We start from the raw sequence: 16598 nt of genomic DNA, 5'->3' as shown, positions 1-16598 counted from the left end.
GTCCTGACCCGAACCAGATAGGGGATGAGTGTCTTGGTCGGCGACTAGCTTTGGCCCGGAGAGCAAGACAGGCCCTGATCAAGAAAGGAGAAAATCAGAAGTAGGAAGAGGGAGCAGCCAAGGAACCCCGAGCCACTGAGTCCAGGGGGCTGCGCTTGGCGGATGTTGTCTTGGCCTTGGATCTGTGCTCAGCTGGTCAAGGCTATTTATTTATTTATTTATTTAAAAATTTATTTTATTTATTTATTTTTGGCTGCGTTGGGTCTTCGTTGCTGCACGCGGGCTTTCCCTAGCTGCAGCGAGCAGCAGCTACTCTTCGTTACTGTTTGCAGGCTTCTCGTTGCAGTGGCTTCTCTTGTTGCAGAGCGTGGGCTGTAGACGCACGGGCTTCAGTAGTTGCGGCACGCGGGCTTCAGTAGTTGTGGCACGTGGGCTCAGTAGTTGTGGCACATGGGCTTCAGTAGTTGTGGTGCGTGGGCTCAGTAGTTGTGGTGCGTGGGCTTCAGTAGTTGTGGCTCGTGGGCTCTAGAGCGCAGGCTCAGTAGTTGTGGCTCATGGGCTTAGTTGCTCCACGGCATGTGGGATCTTCCCAGACCAGGGCTTGAACCCATGTCCCCTGCAATGGCAGGCAGATTGTTAACCACTGCGCTACCAGGGAAGTCTTCAAGGCCATTTCTCTTTACCAGGCTGTGGCCAATAGTCATGGTTCATTCTTTTAGTCCAGGTTCAAATTCCTTTCAAGTATGAGGTGGAGTGGGGAAAAGTCCTTTATGACATGAGGCAGGGCTCCATGAGCCAATGCATACATATTCTGATTGGAGGTTGTTCATGTCACGTTTCCCTTCTTAGTAATATTCAGGCTGAAGATCACAAAGTCATTGAAGAGCAGACCCTACTTGCCTGTGGTGGGGCATGTTTTCAGTCTTAGTACTGAAAAAAATAACGTTCTACTTTGTGTAAAACTGGTAGGTCAGTATTTTTAGGGAAATTCCAAACTGTCATTTCAAAACAAGGTGCTCTATGTATTTTCATCTGAGACGACAATGATAACCTTTTTGGAATTAAGGGAGTAACCAGTAAAACTGTATCTTTTCCTTAGTTTTTTTTTTCCTTACTATTTATTGTAAGATATATTTTTTTGTGTGGAAGATACACAAAATAAAAGTTTAAAAATTAATAATTTCACCAGCCAGCATGACTGCTAATATTTTGATGTGTTTTCTTAGAAGACACATCTTTGCTTCCATGAAATGTTTAAATATAATTAAGATCATGCTAAAGTTGATTGTGTATCACGCTTCCTTCACTTAATCATAAGCTTATGTTACTAGAAACCATTCATAAGGATGGCTTAGAATGGCTGCAAATATTTCATCAGGTTGATCTACTTTGGCTACCAAATAATGGTCTATGTTAGCACTCTGTTGCTAGTGACAGAAACCCTAGTCAAAGTAGTTTAAGCAAAAAGAAGAGTTCATTGATCTTAAAATATCCCTTCAGAACTCTCTCTTCATCTCCTGGCTCCTCTTTCCACTGTGCTGGTTTTAACTACAGTCAGCAATCTTAGAGCAAAGAGGATGCATCTTTCCCAGCCAGGGGAGCCATTCCTGAATAATCCCTGTGTCTGGGAATGGGATTCCCTCATTGGCCGAGATTCCATCCCATGTCTTCCCCTGCAGTTGGGGATTCAGCTCAGCACTCGTCAGAACCATGGGGACTGGGAGAATTTTGAAGTGGAGCTCCTGAAAGGAAAGAAGTTATGTTAACTGAAGGGAGACTGGACAGGCAAAAGCTAAGGGCTGTTACCGATGTCTCCAGTATTTGAACATTTAAGTTACTTCCAATTTTTCCCTGTTATAAGACAGAAATCTTTATGCATGAAGTATTTTCTACATCTGTTTGTTTCCTTGGAGAGATTCCCAGCAGTGGAATTCCCAAGCAAAAAGTTGGTGGTGGGGGGGGCTTCTCTGGTGGCGCAGTGGTTAAGAATCAGCCTGCCAATGCAAGGGACACGGGTTCGAGCCCTGGTCCGGGAAGATCCCACATGCCGCAGAGCAACTAAGCCCGTGCGCCACAACTACTGAGCCTGCGCTCTAGAGCCCGTGAGTTACAACTACTGAAGCCTGCGGGCCTAGAGTCCATGCTTCTCAACAAGAGAAGCCACGATAATGAGAAGCCCGTGCACCGCAACGAAGAGTAGACCCTGCTCACCGCAACTAGAGAAGGCCCGTGCGCAGCAACAAAGACCCAACACAGCCATAAAAAAAAAAAAAAAGTTGGTGAGACCTATTACACATTGCCCTTAAGGCTTTATATCAATGAACAGTCCTGCAAACAGTGTATGAAAGTGCTCACTCTGCACTGAATTTATAGGTAAAAATAGTACTGTGTGATTTTAATTGGCAACTCTTAGGTAGTGTTACCACTACCAAAAAACCTCAATAAACACTAGTTGCTTTTCTTTCCTTTGCTTCAAATATCAGTTGGTAACTATAGGTTGAGTTTTCTAAAAAAATAAAAGTTATGATTGTCATAGGACTTAATTTTATAAAATAGGTTGTTTCAGAGCATTTTATCTAATCCTTGCAATAAGCCCAAGAAGTAAGTGGGACATGTTATTTCCCTTACTTTGGGGAGGAGGTTGGAGTCTCCAGATGGTCAGCTTGGGGGAGTACACACAGTTGCCTGTCAGACCCTGTCCTTAAATCTAGCTCTGTCTCCAAGAATCCAATGACCCCTCACCTGCTGGTGACATCTGGGTCCTTTGAAGAAATGTCTTGCCATTTGTATTAGAGGTGTGTAGTTTAAAAAAAACATGGCAAGGGCCATGTGTAAGAAAACCCTAGGTTTTCACAGGTAGTGTGCTGACATCTTTCAGGGCCAGCGGTGGGGCATACAGGAGAGAGTGTGAGCTCTGAAGCCAGGTGGCTGCCTTCAAATCCCAGCTCAAACACAGCCGGCTGGCCTTAGGCAAATGCTTTGCAAGAGGGTCCCCTGGGTAGGTAAGTCGGGGATGATACATAGGATGGGGGGCTGGTTATTAGCATTGTTTAGTCTCCATCACGATGCGGAATAGCCCAAGACCACTCATGAACATGGATGCACTGGTCAGGCTGTAGAGGAGCAAAGGACCAGCCATTTTCTCAGTCATAACACTGCAGGAAGGTCTCCCCTGTCATGTGTCAGTCACTGGTCTCCACTGGGCCTTGGGGGACACCCTCCCCCATCATGTGCTGGGCGTGTGCCACGCAGGAGCAGAGCAGGGGTGGGGAGCTCTGGGGTCCTGTGGTGAAACCTGGTCAGAGGTCAGCAGCCAGCTGTGGAAGAGCCGGGGAAACTGTAGTATGACATGACAGTCGCTAGAGGTCCCTGTGGAACTGCACTGAACTGCCCAGGGAGGGTCGGCCCAGAGCAGAAACATCCTCCCATCCTCCCGTCGTGGAGCCAGACCAGCTGCACCGCTGGAATTCCGGACCCCCTTTGTCTTTTAACTATCCTGCGTTCCCCTTAAGCTGGTGACTGTCCTACGGGACTGTGAAGGTCTAATGTGGGGACCCACCTGTCCCCCTCCAGCAGCCCCTAGAGGTGGGCCCCCTTCAGGCTAGTTTCTGGGGCAAGAAGACACAGGCCTATTTTTGGAGGGAGGGGGTCCCCAAGGGCCAGGCTGGGCTTAGAGAGGATTTCCCAACCAGCCAGCTGCCTCTGTCCCCTGCAAACTCAGTCAGTCCTTCCCCTTTGCAAGTGACAGAAATGCGATCTGCATGAAGTCAGAGCATCTCAGGCATAATCAGACAGGGCAGAGCCCTGCAAACCAACAGCCAGAACCTTGTAGGGAAGCCTGGTCACCGGGCCTGCTCCTGGGTCAGTGTGGGCGACCAGCCGGGAGCAGCAGGATCCCAGCTCCCAGGACAGACCCTGTGCCTCACCCTGGTCGGGGCTGGGGTGGGTGGGGAGATAACAGCTGGCAGGGCTGAAAGGGAAGGGGGCACTGGAGAGGCAGGAAGAGCGAAACCTAAATGTAAGTTCTGGATGGAAGACAACTTGGGAGGGGCATCTAGTCCAGCTCTTTCATCCCCCCTTTTTTTTTTTTTTTGAATTTTTGCATTTTATTTTATTTATTTTTTAATTTTCTTTCAGGTTTCTGTCATCTATATTTTATTTTACGTTTAAAATTTTTATTGGAGTATAGTTGATTTACAACGTTGTGTTAGTTTCAGGTGTACAACAAAGTGAATCGGTTATACATATACATATATCCACTCTTCTTTTAGATTCTTTTCCCATATAGACCTTTACAGAATATTGAGTAGAGTTCCCTGTGGTATACAGGAGGTTCTTATTAGTTATCTAGTTTATATATATCTTTTTTAGGAGGAGAAAGGTGTTTTATTTTTTTCATGTTTCAATTACAAATACAAATCAAGACCACTTTTTATGTAACAAATATTTATTGAGCCTCAAGAATGTGCAAGGCACTGTACCAGGTCTCGTGGGATTAGGTAGCCCTCCAAGAGCTGCTTTTCTGACAAAGGAACCCAAATATCTCTATTTCTCAGGATGTTTTTCAGTCTCAAGTAATGGAAAATCCACCTAAAAATTTAGCCCCTTCGCTTATGGCTGAAGACACCAAGACCCAGAGAGGGAAAGTATTTGGTCAAGGTCACACAGCAAGTTAAGGACAAAGCTGGGAGCAGATCCCGGGTCTGTGGATTCCAATAGCAACAGCTCTCTGTGACACCACACTGAGGGAAGACCGTTTAGTAGACTCAGAAGTGAGTCTAATCCACGTCAGAGGCAAAGAAGTTGAGAAAATCCACTGCTTCTGATGTAGTTATAAACCGGACTCTTGGATGTCCTGGTGTCCCATAGTTTGAAGCTTGCTCATTTCAGAAGATGATTTTGTGTTTTCTCAGATGCCCAGGAGTGAACTTCTTTTTTAATTTAATTTTTATTTCATATTGGGGTATAGTTGATTTACAATGTTGTATTAGTTTCAGGTGTACAGCAAAGTGATTCAGTTATACATATACATATATCCATTCTTTTTCAATTAGTTTTCCCGTACAGGTTATTACAGAATATTGAGTAGCATTCCCTGTGCTATGCAGTAGGTCCTTGTTGATTATCTATTTTATATATAGTAGTGTGTATATGTTAATCCCAAACTTAATTTATCCCTCCTCCCCACCTTTCCCCTTTGGTAACCATAAGTTTGTTTTCGAAGTCTGTGAGTCTGTTTCTGTTTTGTAAATAAGTTCATTTGTATCATCTTTTTCGATTCCACATATAAGTGATGTCATATATTTGTCTTTGTCTGACTTACTTCACTTAGTATGATAATCTCTAGGTCCATCCTCGTTGTTGCAAATGGCATTATTTCATTCTTTTTATGGCTGAGTAATATTCCATTGTATATATGTACCACATCTTCTTTATCCATTCATCTGTTGATGGACATTTAGGTTGCTTCCAGGAGTGGATTTTATAAGACTTCTGAAGCTAAACTCATCACCTCCACCAGCCCAGGAACTGGAATCACGTGTTCATAACAAACATGAGGCAGGTGCCCTAAGTTCTGACCTGGTGCTCAAGAGCTGCAGGATCCAAAAGAGGGCGCACACAGGGCCTTGCTCTGGAGGTGGGGCCTCCCCTCCCAGCCGGAGGGCTTGCATAACTCACCCCTCATCTGCTCCTCTCCGTCTCCCACCCTCTCCACAGAGGCTGGGACCCACCCCCCATTCCTAGAAAGATTTTTCCCCCAGCATCTGCCCCAAACATATAACAGCCCTCTTGGGTCCTTTCCCCAGGCAATGATGGAGACTCTCACCTCCTCTGAATGACGTAAAAGGTAAAAAGGTAATAACTCTTCCCCAAAACCTTCTATACCAGGGACATAACAAGTATCATTGTATTCATTCCTCCAACAGTCCAATGAGGAGGGAACTGTTAGCCAATTTGGAACAAGGAGTTTCAAACATTATTAATGTAGTCAACAGCCAGGGAGTTAGTTAGTAAATGGTAGGGCTTGAATTTGAACCTGGGTCTGGCTGTTTTAAAGCTCATGTCCTTCCACTGCCACGGACCAGCACCCAGAAAAGCTGAGTTCTGGTTTTTTAGCTGATTCACAAAGCTTATTTGGCCACTACCAGCTTTGTGACCTTGGGCAAATTACTTAATCTTTCTGAATCTCAGTTTCCTTAACTATAAGGTGGAAACTGTATACCAGTATTGACTACCTTATTGAGTCACTGTGAAGATGAAATATGGCAATTTATGTGAAAGTGACACACAGATATAAGGCATCCCCAAAGCAGAAAAGGTTCTTTTTCAGTGGAAGGTCTTTGACCATCAATAGTGATATTTAGTAGGTTATAATTCATCTCAACCCTTGATAGTATCTCTTTAATTTTACCCACACCCCAGCTTATTTTTACCATCTCTTGTCATTTAAAAAATCTTTTATATCCTTGTGCAGTCTTTTCATTTATGTTTTTCTTGTGTTTGGACATTAGGCATGCTTTTCCTCCTTAATGTCTCCTTAAAGAAAATTTTGTGACTTAATTTTCTTAAGGACAAATAACCTTTTGAAGGGAAGGGCCCCTTAGGTAAAACTCCCACAAAGTAGACCCAGGCAAGATTGTGAAATTTACAAGTACGTCTTCAATGGCTCTGCATTTTCAGTATCTGTAATATTCAAGGCCACTTCAATTGCAAGGTACAGAACCAAAGTCAAATAGCTTAAGAAAAAAGTTACCGGCTTATGAAACGGAAGAGCCCGTGGGCAGGCCTTTAGGTATGGCATCATCCAGGTTCTCAATGGATGCAGTAAGTTGTCAACCTGTCTTTACACATTTCTTGCTCTGCTCTCCTCTGGGTTGGATTCATGACTGGGCAAGCTTTCTCCATCTGGTGAGAAAGACGGATACCAGACATCCCTGATCCTCACAGAGAAAGAAGGAAGAAGCATCTTTTCCAATAGCACTTCTGTGGGAGACAAAATCATAAGACAGCCTCCAAGTCCACACTTTGGTGTATATGCCTTGTATATCTCCTTGATTATGGGAAGGACCTGTGAATATGATGAGATACCACTCCTGTGATTATATTATTTTATCCTGGGTGGCCCTGACCCAATCAGGTGAGCCCTTTATTTTTTATTTATTTTTTGTATATTTTTAAATTGGGGTTTAGTTGTTTTACCATGTTGTGTTAGTTTCTACTGTACAGTGAAGTGAATCAGCTATATGTATATATATATCCCTCTTTTTTGGATTTCCTTCCCATTTAGGTCACCACAGAGCACTGAGTAGAGTTCCCTGTGCTATACAGCAGGTTCTCATTAGTTATCTGTTTTATACATATTGGTGTACAGGTGAGCCCTTTAAAAGCAGAGTTTTGTCAAGCTGATTGCAGAGGAAGTCAGAGAGATGTGCTCTGGTTGGCCTAGGAGAAGGCAAACATCCATGCTGTGAACTGCCTATGGGGGCCACGTAGTAAGGAAATGCAGGTGCTCTCTAGGATCAGAGATAGTCCCTGGCCGATTGTTAGCAGGAAAATAGAGACCTAGTCCTATATTTGTAAAGAAGTAGATTTTGGCAACAACCAGTGACCTTGGAAGAAGACCCTGAGCCTCAGATGAGAACTGTAGCCCCAGCCAACACCTTAATTACATCCTTGTAAGCACCTGAGAAGAGAACCCACTCATGCTGTGCCTGGACTTCTGACCTACATTACTGTGAGATAAATTTGTGTTGTTTTAAGTTGTTTTAAGTCACTACATTTTTGATACTTCTGAAAATTCTAATGTATGAGTTAGGATCTTTTGGTTGCAAGCAACACAAAGCAACTCTGGGTGACGCAAGCAAAAAATTTTACCTGAACAGCGTTCATAGAGCCACAGATCATGAACAGCTCTTGGGATGGGTCCAAGCAGGAGAACTGAACAGGGGATGTTTCCAGGTCTTTTTTCACTCTCTCGAGATTCAAATTCCAGGGAGAAAGAAGCTGACTGGCTTTACATGACAGCCTCATGAAGATTGTAACCAAGGGTGAATAGTTGGTTCTTTAAAGCAAAACTGGTGGGGTGAAATCAACAATATGGCTGAGTAAGACATCCCTCGTTTATGTTCCACTCTCAACAGCAACAATTTGACATCCATTCATAGACCGAAGTGCCTTTGTGGCAGCTGTGGGACCCAGCACCATACACCAAAGGATCCAGGAGCCGTCTTGCCCACATGTGTGTTGGGTAATAGGCATACAGACCCTGGTCCTGGCTGTGGACCCTACAGTGGCCCATGAACTGGCTCCAGCTCCTCTCAGCCATGGTCTGGGAGACCCTGGAGAACACTCTCTCAGACAATCACCATAGACAAGAGACCCTTTGTGGAAGTCCAGGTTCCAGAGGAGAAGTTCCAGCACTCTGTTGAACAACAACAACAAAAATACGAGTTTAGATGCATTGGAGTAGGTAAGAGGAATAGCTTTAATTTACTTGCATCATCCCTCTCCTGAGGTGGCATAGCTAAGGGGTAAGTGATATCTTCTCAGTCCTGTGATTTCTCCTACAGGGCAAAGAGAGAGCATGTGAATTAGCAGCTGGCTCAGAGTACTGAATCATGATCTACATGACTAGGGAGCAGGAAGAAACTGGGAGAGTGGCAGATAGGACTCTTGGGGGGCATTAAAGGGCTGTGGATCCTACTAAGTGCATTGTGGGCTCCATCAAGAAGCCAGTCCATGAACCACTGGGGATGTCTTGCCTGCAGATCCTCCCAACTGGCCCATGAACATCCCAGTGCTCTGTGCACCTCACCCACACACCTGGCTCCCTCTGTGCACTCCTGATGGTGGTGGTAAGAGCAAGCAAGCTAGAGAGCATGCACAGAAAGTTGACTTGAATCTGCAGGCCAGGGAAAGACCAGAAATTTAATCTTTAGTGCCACCCTTGGGAAAGCAAAAGAGAAGCTCTTGGCACTTGGCCTGGTGTGTTTTAAGATTAAGAAAAAGCATACAAGTTTATGAATTCTGCCACGAGAGGAAGCAAAGAGCAAGGAACAGGCATATCCATGGAAGGTCTGAGAAAGCCTCAGCATCCCTAGCAGTGCTGATGGATGATATTTCTCTCCCAAAGTTAGTTAGTAAAAACTGGAGGAGGTGACTGCTACTTCAAATGTGAAGAGAGCAACACAAAACTTCAAGGAACATGAAAAATCAAGGAAAAACATGACATCACCAAAGGATTACAGTAATCTTCTAGTGTGTATCCTAAAGACATGGAGATTGTGAGTTACTGGATAAAGAATTCAAAATAGCTATTTTAAGTTTTTCTTATAGCTCTCATTGAGCTATAAGAAAACACAGAAAGGCAATTCAAGAAAATCAGGAAAACCATACATGAACAAAATGAGAAGTATAACAAAGAGATAGAAATAATTTTTATAAATTATTTATAAATTTTATTATATTATTTATTATTTATAAATTTAATAAAATTCTGGAGCTGAAAAATACAATGAATGAAAAATGTAATAGAAAACATCAACAGCAGAATGAGTCAAGCAGAAAAAAGAACCTGTGTGTTAGAAGAGAGGACCTTTGAAATTATCCAGTAGGAGAAGGAGAAAGGAAAAAGAATGAAAAAATAGTGAAGAACGTCTATGTGATCTATGGGATATCATTAAAAGAAACAATTTGCAAATTATTGGAGTCGCAGAAGGAGAAGAGAGGGAGAAAGGAGCAGAAAGATTATTTAAAGAAATAATGGCTGAAAGCTTTCCAGATCTGGAGAGAGAATTGAAAAATCCAAGTTTATGAAGCTCAAAAGTCATCAAACTCAAAGAGATATTCTCCAAAACACATTAAAATAAAACTGTAAAAAATCAAAGACAAAAAGAGAATCTCAAATGCAGCAAGATAAAAGAAGCTTGTAACTTACAAGGGAACCCCATAAGCCTGTCAGTAGATTTCTCAGCAGAAATTTTACAGGCAGGGGGAGAGTGGGATGATACATTCTTCAGGATAGATCACATGATAGGTCACAAAACAGGTCTTAGCAACTGTAAGAAGGTCAAAATTATACCAAGTATCTTTTCTGATGACAGTGGTATGAAAGTAGAAATTAACAACAGGAGGAAAACTGGAAAATTCACAAAATGTGTAAAGTAAACAACACACTTCTGATCACACAATGGGTCAGAGAAGAAATTTTAAAAATATATCTTGAAGCAAACAAAAATGGAAACACAATATAACAAAAGTTATGGGTTGCAGCAAAAGCAGTTCTAAGAGGGAAGTTTAGGAATTCCTTGGCAGTCCAGTGGTTAGGACTCAGAGCTTTCACTGCCATGGCCTAGGTTCAATCCCTGGTTGGGGAACTAAGATCCTGCAAGCCACGTGGTGCAGAAAAAAAAGAAAAAAAAAAGAAGGGAAGTTTATAGTGATAAATACCTACATTAAAAAATATGAAAAATTTCAAATAAACAACAAAGCTTTACATCTCAAGGAACCAGAAAAAAGAAGCCAAAGTTATTGGAAGGAAGAAAACCACAAAAAGCAGAGCAGAAGTAAGTGAAATAGAGACAGAAAAACAATAGAAAAGATCAATGAAACTAAGAGCTGTTTTTAAAATACAAAAAAAAATTGGAACAAAATCAAGAGCCCGTAAATAAACTCTCTCTCTCTATATATATATATGCAGTCAACTAATATTTAGGAGTGCCAAGAATACTCAATGGGAAAGAATAATTTCTTCAACAAATAGTGTTGGGAAAACTGGATAACCAGATGCAAAGGAATGAAACTGAACCCCTCTTACACCACTCACTAAAATTAACTTGAAATGGATTAAAGACTTAAGTAGAAGACCTGAAACCATAATACTTCTAGAAGAAAAACATAGGGAAAAATCTCCTTGACATTGATATTGGCAACAATTTTTTGGATATGACACCAAAAGCCCAAGCAACAAAAGCAAAATTAACAAATTGGACCACATCAATCTAAAAAGCTTCTACACAGCAAAAGAAACAATCAGGAAAATGAAAAGGCAACCTATGGAATGAGAGAAAATATTTGCAAATCATATGTCTGAAAAGGCATTAATATCCACAATATATAAGGAACTCATAAAATTCAACAGTAAAAAAACCAAAGAACCTGATTTCAAAATGGGCAAAGGAACTAAATAAATTTTTTCCAAAGAAGACATACAAATGACCAACAGGTACAGGAAAAGATGCTCAATCACTAATCATCAGGGAAATGCAAATCAAAACCACAATAGATATCACCTCACACATGTTAGAATGGCTGTTATCAAAAGGACAAGATATAACAAGTGTTGGCAAAGATGTGGAGGAAAGGGAACCCTTGTGCACTGTTGGTGGGAATGTAAACTGGTGCAGCCACTATGGAAAACAGTATGGAGGTCCCTCAAAGAATTAAAAATAGAACTACCATCTGATCCAGCAATCACACTTCTAGTCATATATCTGAAAGAAATGAAATCAGGATCTTGAAGAAATATCTACAGTCCCGCGTTCATTTCGGCATTATTCACAATAGCCAAGACAGAAAAGACTTAAGTGTCTGCCAACAGGTGAATGGATAAAGAAGATGTGGTATATATACACAATGGAATATTATTCAACCATGAGAAACAAGGACATTCTGCCATTTGTTAAAACATGGATGGAACTTGAGGGCATTAGGCTAAGTGAAATAAGTCACCCAGAGAAAGACAAATGTTATTTGATATCACTTACGTATGGTATCTAAAAAAGCTGAACTTACAGAAACAGAGAGCAGAACGGTGGTTACCAGGGGCTTGGGGGTGGGAGAAATAGGGAGATTTTGGTCAAATGTTACAAACTTACAGTTATGAGGTAAATAAGTTTTGGGTACAGCATGGTGAAGCAGCAAAGATGAGGTCCCACGTAGGTGTTTGGGTGGGGTCCTGCAGGGATTGGCAGCCATTTCTGCTCCAACGGAGACCCCTCAGGAAACAACAAGTGCTGGCCTCCAGCTTCTTGTCAGTCCAAGACCAGTCAGCTGAAGAGGGGGTGGGCAGGGCTTGGGTCAGCGCACTGAGTCCTCAAAGCATGGGGAAGTGCTCCTCCAGAGAAACCTTGGGAGTGACTGCCTCTGGAAACCCCAAGGACAGAAGTCAATCCTCCTTTTGTGCTTCTTTCTCTGGTGATCAGGAACCTGGGAACTGCTCCATTCACCAGTTTCTGGATTCCTCTTGCTGTGTTCTCCTCTATAGTTGAGGCAGCCTCCTACTCAGTATTGGCCTTCCTGCCATCCTGGATGTTCCCATTCACCCATTCAGCCACCCATCGAAAATGTACTGAAAACTAGAGATTCAATCATGAGGAATAGCCAGATCTTTCTCACAAGCAAATCACAGCTGCTGGTCATTATGTTCTACCTGGACTTTCTCTCAGCTCCTGACCCTGTCTGTGTCCTACTCTAGGTCCCAGCCCCAACCCACTGCACTCACCAGAGCAAGGCTGGCAGTAGTGGACAGCTATTGTTTTACACATGCCCAGAATCCTTTCCCTTTCTTTCTTCTATGACAAATGATTCTGATAGGGCTGTTAATCATAGTGTCCTATCTCCAATCTTGTCTTGTCTCCGTGGAAACAATGGTTGATCCAAGAGGTGAGCATAAGACCCAAGCTGGGCCAATTAGATCATTTCCTGAGATTTTTAAAAAATTTTATTTATTTTATTTTTGAATTTTCTTTTATTTATTTTTTTATACAGCAGGTTCTTATTAGTCATCCATTTTATACACATCAGTGTATACATGTCAATCCCAATCGCCCAATTCATCACACCACCACCACCACCACCACCCATCGCTTTCCCCACTTGGTGTCCATACGTTTGTTCTCTACATCTGTGTCTCAATTTCTGCCCTGCAAACCGGTTCATCTCTATCATTTTTCTAGGTTCCGCATATATGCGATAATATGCAATATTTGTTTTTCTCTTTCTGACTTACTTCACTCTGTAGGACAGTCTCTAGATTCATCCACGTCTCTACAAATGACCCAATGTCGTTCCTTTTTATGGCTGAGTAATATTCCATTGTATATATGTACCACATCTTCTTTATCCATTCCTCTGTCGATGGGCATTTAGGTTGCTTCCATGACCTGGCTATTGTAAATAGTGCTGCAATGAACATTGGGGTACATGTGTCTTTTTGAATTATGGTTTTCTCTGAGTATATGCCCAGTAGTGGGATTACTGGGTCATACGGTAATTCTATTTTTAGTTTTTTAAGGAAACTCCACACTGTTCTCCATAGTAGCTGTATCAATTTACATTCCCACCAACAGTACAAGAGAGTTCCCTTTTCTCCACACCCTCTCTAGCATTTGTTGTTTGTAGATTTTCTGATGATGCCCATTCTAACAGGAGTGAGGTGATACCTCATTGTAGTTTTGATTTGCATTTCTCTAATAATTAGTGACGTTGAGCAGCTTTTCATGTGCTTCTTGGCCATCTGTATGTCCTCTTTGGAGAAATGTCTATTTAGGCCTTCTGCCCATTTTTGGATTGGGTTGTTTGTTTTTTTAGTACTGAGCTGCATGAGCTGTTTATACATTTTGGAGATTAATCCTTTGTCCGTTGATTCGTTTGCAAATATTTTTTCCCATTCTGAGGGTTGTCTTTTCGTCTTGTTTGTAGTTTCCTTTGCTTTGCAAAAGCTTTGAAGTTTCATTAGGTCCCATTTGTTTATTTTTGTTTTTACTTCCATTACTCTAGGAGGTGGATCAAAAAGATCTTGCTGTGATTTATGTCAAAGAGTGTTCTTCTTATGTTTTCCTCTAAGAGTTTTATAGTGTCCAGTCTGACCTTTAGGTGTCGAATCCATTTTGAGTTTATTTTTGTGTATGGTGTTAGGGAGTATTCTAATTTCATTCTTTTCCATGTAGCTGTCCAGTTTTCCCAGCACCATTTATTGAAAAGACTGTTTTTGCTCCATCGTATATCCTTGCCTCCTTTGTCATAGATTAGTTGACCATAGGTGCGTGGGTTAATCTCTGGGCTTTTCTATCTTGTTCCATTGATCTATGTTTCTGTTTTTGTGCCAGTACCATATTGTCTTGATTACTGTAGCTTTGTAGTATAGTCTGAAGTCAGGGAGTCTGATTCCTCCAGCTCTGTTTTTTTCCCTCAAGACTGCTTTGGCTATTCGGGGTCTTTTGTGACTCCATACAAATTTTAAGATGATTTGTTCTAGCTCCGTAAAAAATGCCATTGGTTATTTGATAGGGATTGCATTGAATCTGTATATTGCTTTGGGTAGTATACTCATTTTCACAATGTTGATTCTTCCAATCCAAGAACATGGTATATCTCTCCATCTGTTGGTATCATCTTTAATTTCTTTCATCAGTGTCTTATAGTTTACTGCATACAGGTCTTTTGTCTCCCTAGGTAGGTTTATTCCTAGGTATTTTATTCTTTTTGTTGCAGTAGTAAATGGGAGTGTTTCCTTAGTTTCCTTTTCAAATTTTTCATCATTAGTGTATAGGAATGCAAGAGATTTCTGTGCATTAATTTTGTATCCTGCAACTTTATCAAATTCATGGATTAGCTCTAGTACTTTTCTGGTGGCATGTTTAGGATTCTCTATGTATAGTATCATGTCATCTGCAAATAGTGACAGTTTTACTTCTTCTTTTCCAATTTGTATTCCTTTTATTTCTTTTTCTTTTCTGATTGCCGTGGCTAGGACTTTCAAAACTATTTTGAATAAGAGTGGTAAGAGTGGACATCCTTGTCTTGCTCCTGATCTTAGAGGAAATGCTTTCAGTTTTTCACCATTGAGAATGATGTTTGCTGTGGGTTTGCCGTATATGGCCTTTATTATGTTGAGGTCGGTTCCCTCTATGCCCACTTTCTGGAGAGTTTTTATCATAAATGGGTGTTGAATTTTGTCAAAAGCTTTTTCTGCATCTATTGAGATGATCATATGGTTTTTATTCTTCAATTTGTTAATATGGTGTATCACATTGATTGATTTGTGTATGTTGGAGAATCCTTGCATCCCTGGGATAAATCCCACTTGATCATGGTGTGTGATCCTTTTAATGTGTTGTTGGATTCTGTTTGCTAGTATTTTGTTGAGGATTTTTGCATCTATATTCATCAGTGATGTTGGTCTGTAATTTTCTTTCCTTGTCGTATCTTTGTCTGGTTTTGGTATCAGGGTGATGGTGGCCTCATAGAATGAGTTTGGGAGTGTTCCTTCCTCTGCAATTTTTTGGAAGAGTTTGAGAAGGGTAGGTGTTAGCTCTTCTCTAAATGTTTGATAGAATTCACCTGTGAAGCCATCTGGTCCTGGACTTTTGTTTGTTGGAAGATTTTTAATCACACTTTCAATTTCATTACTTGTGATTGGTCTGTTCATATTTTCTGTTTCTTCCTGGTTCAGTCTTGGAAGGTTATACCTTTCTAAGAATTTGTCCATTTCTTCCAGGTTGTCCATTTTATTGGTATAGATTTGCTTGTAGTAGTCTCTTAGGATGCTTTGTATTTCTGCGGTGTCTGTTGTAACTTCTCCTTTTTGAGGAAATGCCACACACATTTTCCACAGGGGCTTCGCCATCCCACATTCCCACCAGCAATGTACAAGAGTTCCAATTTCTTCACATCCTTACCAACACCCTGTGTTTTTAAATTTTAGCTCTCCTAGTGTGTATGAAGTAATAGTTCACTGTAGTTTTGATTTGCATTTCCCTAATGACCAAAGATATTGAGCAACTTTTCATGTGCTTATTGGCCATTTGTATATCTCTTTGGAGAAATATCTATTCAGATCTTTGGCAGATTTTTACTTTTTTTTTTCTTTTTCTAGTTTAGTTGTAGGAGTTATTTATATATTCTGAATACTGTACCCTTATCAATATATGATATGGAAATATTTTTTCTATAGATTGTCTTTTCACTTTCTTGATAGTGTCCTTTATGCACTAAAGTTTTAAATTTTGAGGAAGTCCAATTTACCTATTTTTTCTTAGATTGCTTGTGCTTTTTTGGTGTCCTGGCTATTTTTGTACATTAATTTTTTCATATAAACCCAGGTTATCTTGTTCTAAAACTTTTGTTGGCATTTGTAGAGGGATGGGTTGATTAATTTAGAGAGAGGGACTTTCCTGGTGGTCCAGTGGTTAAGAATCCACCTTCTGAGGCAGGGGACATGGGTTCAATCCCCGGTCAGGAAACTAAGATACCGTATGCCATGGGGCAACTAAGCCCACACGCTGCAACTACTGAGCCCATGTGCCACAATGAAAGTTCCCGCATGCTGCAACAAATATCCCGCATGCCACAACTAAGACCCAACACAGCCAAATAAATAAATAAATAAAATTAAAATTTTAAAAAAATTTAGAGAGAATCGTGGTCTTCTTAAAAGGGAGATTTTATCAAAGACCAGGATACACCTTTCCATTTACCCAAGTCCTTTCTGTATTCTTCAGTAACACTTTAAAGTTTGTTTCACATAGATCTTACACTTTCTATCAAGTTTATTTCTTGGTATTAATCTTTTTTTATTATTGTAAGTTAGTCTAATG

This window comes from Balaenoptera acutorostrata, chromosome 1 (genome assembly GCF_949987535.1).
Source record: "Balaenoptera acutorostrata chromosome 1, mBalAcu1.1, whole genome shotgun sequence".
In the NCBI taxonomy this organism is placed as follows: Eukaryota; Metazoa; Chordata; class Mammalia; order Artiodactyla; family Balaenopteridae; genus Balaenoptera; species Balaenoptera acutorostrata.
This window is presented reverse-complemented; position numbering follows the sequence as displayed.